Source organism: Amblyomma maculatum, unplaced genomic scaffold, assembly GCF_055883805.1.
Source record: "Amblyomma maculatum isolate TAMU_Amacu unplaced genomic scaffold, ASM5588380v1 scaffold_13, whole genome shotgun sequence".
In the NCBI taxonomy this organism is placed as follows: domain Eukaryota; kingdom Metazoa; phylum Arthropoda; class Arachnida; order Ixodida; family Ixodidae; genus Amblyomma; species Amblyomma maculatum.
Genome location: NW_028146738.1, coordinates 928,602 through 934,752, shown reverse-complemented (window position 1 = coordinate 934,752; position 6,151 = coordinate 928,602).

Here is a 6,151-nt window from a genome sequence, read left to right as displayed (position 1 = left end):
CTGCTGGCAGAAATTTCTGCGAAAATGTGCGACTTCTTCTTTTTCTTGATTTTTTAAACGTGACACAAACCCATTTGGGGGGATCGGAAAAGGTGCAGTAGTATATAAATGAAAACTGCCACAGGCGATTACGACAAACTAACAACTCCAATCTGGAATTTTGACAAATGTACTGATATAAAGCGATAGAAGAGCATTTAAAGTTTAATATTAAATAGAATATGTCTTTGAAAAAGAAGACGTTGAAAAAACTTAAGAGTTAGTAATTCAACCTACCAGATGCAATTAAATAACCATAGAGAATCCCGCATACTGAACAAATTGCAAATCCTGTGTTCGCTCGCACCGAACGATAATACCACTGGTAGAAGAAAGGGGGGGGGGGGGGGGCTAACTGGAAAGTCTTTCTCTGAAGTGCGAACTTCGGGCAGGATGTGAGAAAATGTTCGATAGATTCAACTTCCCCGCATGAGACAAATAGGTTTGTTGGCGTCATGGGCCATATGCATATATATAACTTCAAACTGGGAATAATGAACCGAAGGAGCCTCATTGAAACCCCGCACATCCTTGTTTTCCATAACCGATGTTCCAATTGTATGCTAAGTGTTGATAATCGTTGGCATTTAGTAAGGGATTAGTAGCCTGGCTGATATGTGCTGAAATCACTGAAACCTGGAAATAGCCAGCAGGCTGGAGTTAGGGACGGGATATGTCACCGACGCATTAAGAGTCAATCTTGCTAAGAAATCAGCCAACTCGTTTGAATGAATACATGCATGTCAGGGGACCCCCCAAAAAAGCGGGCCTTTTTCAAAGGTACATGGACAAAAATCGAAGGAAACAGCTGAAATAATGTTTTGTGGAGTGTTCAGCCAGACTAAATCTGACAAACAATTAGCGAGGATGATAACGTTTGACACGTGACATGGAATTTTGTGCATAGCCGATCCATGAGCCAAAAATTCCGAAAAGAATATGAGAATTTAATCCGGGATTTTCACAGAAGAGCTGCTAGCCATCATCATCATCATAATCAGCCTGCCTATATCCAATGAAGAGCGAAGGCCTCTCCCATATTTCTCCTATTAAACCCTTCTCTGCTAGCTGCATTCACTAGACTCCTGCGAACTTCTTAACTTCATCCGCCCACCTAACTTTCTCTCGCCCCCTGCTACGCTTTCCTTCCCTTGGAATCCAGTTTGTTACCCTAAGCGACCATCGGTTATCCTCTCTTCGCACTACATGTCCTGCCCATGCCCATTTCTTTTCCTTAATTTCCACTAGAATGTGGGTAACTTGAATTATTTCTCGGACCCACTTTGCATGCTTCCTATCTCTTTATGTTACCCCTACCATTTTTCGTTCCATAGCCCTCTGGGTTGTCATCAACTTAAGTAGAGCCCTCTTGGTCAGCCTCCACGTTTCAGCCCCATAGGTGAGTACAGGTAAGATGCAACTGTTGTACACTTTCCTCTTGAGCGATTCCGGAAAGCTGCTAGTCATTATCTGCGCGTGCTTGCCAAATGCGCGCCATCCCAATCTTATTCTTCTTGTTATTTCCTTTTCATAGTCCGGATCTGCGGTTACTACCTGTCCCAAGTAGACATATTCGCCTACTACTTCCAGTACATCGCTGTCTAACGTAAACTGCTGTTCCTTCCCGAGGCTATTGAACATTACCTTAGTCTTTTGCAAACTGATTTTCAAGCCTACCTTTCTACTTTTCCTGTCTAGGTCATCAATCATTATTTGCAGTTTATCCCCCGAGGTGCGTAGCGAGGCAATGTCATCAGCAAATCGCAGTTTACTGAGGTATTCTCCACCTACCCTGATCCCTAACTGCTCCCATTCCAAGTCTCTGAATACTTCCTCTAAGCAAGCTGTGAATGGTACTGGGGAGATTGCATGTCCTCGCCTCACACCTTTCTTTATGGGAATTTTGCTACTTTCCATATGCATAACTATATATATATATATAGCCACTGTATATATCTTCCAGCACTTTTACGTACGGCTCGTCTACCCCCTGATTTTGCAATGGCTGCATCACCGCCAAGTTTTCAACTCAGTCAAAAGCTTCTTCGTAATCAATGAATGCTATGTATAAGGGCTGGTTATAGTCCGAGCATTTTCTATCACCTGATTGATGGTATGGATATAATCGATAGTAGAGTACCGTTTCCGAAAACCTCATTGATCCTTTGCTTGGTTGACGTCTAAGGTTGTCCTGATTCTATTCCTGACCTTAGTGAATACCTTATACGTAACAGACAGTAAGCTGATTGGTCTGTAATTTTAAGGTCCTTAGAGTCCCCTTTCTTATGAATGAGGATAATGTTTGCATTCTTCCATGGTTCCGGCACCGTCGATGACACCAAGCACTGCGTGTACAGGGTGGCCAGTTTTTCTAGCACGATATCCCCCCCGTTCTTCAGCAAAGCTGCTAGCCAAATCCTCGTAAAAGATGTCAACCGCCGCTCTTTTGCAGCTCAAGGAAGCATCTATTGAAATGACAGCATGACGAGGGCATTTCTCTATATATTGGCAAAGAAGACCATTTAAAAAGTTTGCAGGCATTTGCTTCGCATGAGAGGCGAAGATATTGTCGTAATGAAATTCCACTGTTGTCGCCGTGTCATCAACCCTCTTCAATGAACTGAGCTCATACCTAAGCGGAGGTTAAACATTCTGCGGTAGCATAACCTGTGTCACTTGATACCGTGGCCAATGACTAGAAAAGAACAAGGCCGGTTGAAACACAAACATGGGAGTGCTGAACTTGAGGGACCCCTTTTGTTATCGTTGGCTATACTTGTTTTTCTTTTCAGTGATTGCACTGAACAATAATTTAGAAAGGATTGTAGGTGTGTACAGGGAGCAAATATAGAAGCAATTTTGGCACGTATTAAAGTCGCGGTATTTAGCCACGCCTTGTAAGCGATCACAGAAAAAGATCGTGCTTCGCGCTACTAAGTCAGATGGCGCAGAATGACCTCTCTTTCTCCGTCAGCGAGTACACAACAGTTTGCATGGGGTAGAAACTTTCCCTTGCACAGTAATTCGGCTCCTCCGCGGCGAAATGCTTGACAGTTGGGTCTTTGACCTGACATTAAAAATGTCTTGTTGCGTTATAAAAAATAGATCATCATCATCTCTATCAATTTCTCTGCTACGTTAATTTGAGACTTTGCGCCGGTTGCGACATACTGCTGCATTACTCTGTACTAACAAAAATTACATGCCGTCACACTTTCGCGTCATGTGATCCATGTGGACACGGGCCATATGTGGGCGGTTACAGTACGGCCACCTCGCACAATCTTGAGGGACACCTTTATAATCGCAAGCACGAACTACCTAAACCAAATGTCAGCAGAAGCACACTGTTATTAGAAATTAGGCGAAAAAGGCCTGCTTTGTCTCACCTACCTCACAACATGAATATAGCGCCATTATATTTCAATTTATTTCGTAAGGTCAAAAAACACCGGGTGCGAAAGCGCTTTGTGTTCGATGAGGAGAGGTCGCCAGTATCGTGAGCCTTGGGAAGATACTCCGAACTTTAAACAGACACTCCTGAAAAGGAACATCGTGTCTATACTCGGGAACAACTTTCTAAGCCCCTGCAGCTAAGGCAATGTACGGGGGTGGAGGTTTCCGTCCAGGGCTGCTGCACCAAGTACTTCAGACATATTTGGCCTCACTATCGTTTTCAGTTCTGACCTTACCTTGTGTTAACAGTGTTAGAGATGCCTCCTAGGTATAAATGTGTTCATTTAGGTCGGAAAAAGCGCCTGTGAACGTACATTAGAGACTTGTTTCTACCCCATACTACATTCTTTTGTCAAAAGAAGCGCATTGCGAAAGCCGACATGAACTTATGGGGAGACACGCAGGCGCCCGTAGACACGGCCCCCCTACGCTTCGCGCTATTTATGACAGGCGGTGCAGCCATTGGCATGTACACAGCACGTTAAACTCATGCTGTCCTGGTTAGTATTGGAGTATAATCTTAATGTGATAACAACAGTAATGACTCCATAATGGTAAAATATCCGAAATGCAAATGCAGATCCCTGAAAATCCTGGAAGAACGTTCTGCTGCATAGTAAGCTGAGTCTCGGTCTGTGTATTTTTTCCGGCATAGCCACGGTTGTCCCCAAGTATAGCCGAACTAATAGGTTAGAGCTCTGTGGCCTAGAGTTTTCATTTTTACTATTAACAGAGCTTCGACAAGTAAGAAAATCGCTTAAGAGAGAAAGGCTGTAGCGACGTCTGTCGAGAGCCTCAGCTACTGCAGCTGGTCACTTGAATAGTTTGAAGGGAGAAATTGGGTCTTCACTGTAATAAACAACGCTATGTCGTCGTTAACAATAGGCATCACCGTGAAATAGTGGCGCGGCACAGGTTGCCAAAATACAAGGAGGCGAAACCGCGCACTTTTGATACCGCACAGTGGACTTTCTAGAAACCATCTTACGCAGAAACCTCTGTAGCGCAAGATAACATGCCTCTCAGCTATTTATCCGAATAGGAGAACAGTCGAGTCAAGTGAAGTAAAATACATGTTTAGTGGGGAAAGAAAAGGTGGGGGTTTTGAAGGTGGTCAGCAGCTGCGTCCAGACCTTGTAGATACCGGGCAAACAGGCCCACACCACGGTTCGCGTTTAGATGTCTGGCTCGTCGCTAGCCTTTACTTTATTTCATGTATTGAGTGAAGGATCAGGCACGAATTCTATCATTGATAGGTGGGCCCCACATTCGCAAGTTATATGATCTAATGTTGCTGCATCACAGCAGACGCGACCGGTCAGTCTAATTTCTGAGTTAAGGAGACTCAACAATTAGGCATAAGCTAGAGACGATATCGGTGTCAAGTTTTCTGCACACCACCTGCTGCTGTTTGGATAGTGAGTAACGAAGTTGTCTGCGCGTTCTTCTCCCCAGTATGTAGTGTGTGGTGTAATCGTTGTGTGAGGAGAGAACGGCGGTAAACTGGAATTCATGCCAGTGATGATTATCGTGTGTATTTCGCTGCAGCAGAGACAGAGAGGGTAATTTTGACAAAAAGTATGAAAGTGTGACCCTTGATTGCTAATCCACATTGGAGAAAAGGAAACAGAGGTAAAAGGAGATTTAGAGCGCATATTAAGGATAATTATGTCATGATTTTTGCAACGTACAGGCGCATGATAGAACAATGGTTGGTGTATGGGGCTTAAATGTCCTAAAGATACGCCGGCTGAGAGAAGCCGTAGTGAAGGGCTTCGGAAATGTCGACCATCTGGGGTTCTTTAACATCCACTGATATCTCACAGCACAGGGGGCTCTTGCTCTCCGCGTCCGTGATAGGATAACGTCAGGCTCAAGGAAGCTTTATAAATGCATATGAGGATGAGGGTGATGATAATGATTGTTTGTTACTTGATAATGTTACTAAAGAATTTCTGTGCGGTTTCTGGCAACAAACCTGTTAATGCAACAGACGTTTTTGTAGTAACATCATAATTAGCCTGAGTTGCTTTGGGACGTTAAACCCTACAAACCAAACCATAATTTACTGTAGTTACAACACAAAAGTACTACAAAAGATCAGACGACAGAAGAATGCTGAAAATCTACAGACCTATAGAAAAATACAGAAATATTTAACGTTCATGACGAAACTACAGAAACTTGTCGTATTTCTGACACGGTTGTTTTTTCTTTTCGACTGGGTAGCGCCGTGTGTGAGAGTTATTGGAAGACCAAGAAACAACAAAATTTCGAATTTTCTTTGTTAGCAATGTATTTACCTGTTCGCGCCAGCGCAGCCTCGAAATTTCATTGCTCTAGCGCTGTCAAGGGCGCATTTCCGAAATAATTTTTCGACATCGACGTTAAATGCAGTCACACTGCGTCGTAATACTGTCTAAACTTTCCGCTTGCCTTTCGCTTCTTTTGTATTTATACAAAATATATATCCTCTCAAAAAAGCTTCGAGAGTCTTCTCAATTGAGATTGAGAGCGACGGCTCACGTGTATTTACGACATACGTTCCGGAAACCTACGATCTTCCTTGCTGACTACAGTCAAGCGTAGAAGACACTGATTACTGACAGATGTTTTCTGAAAAGGACAATGCACGTAAGCACTGAAACGAAGCAAG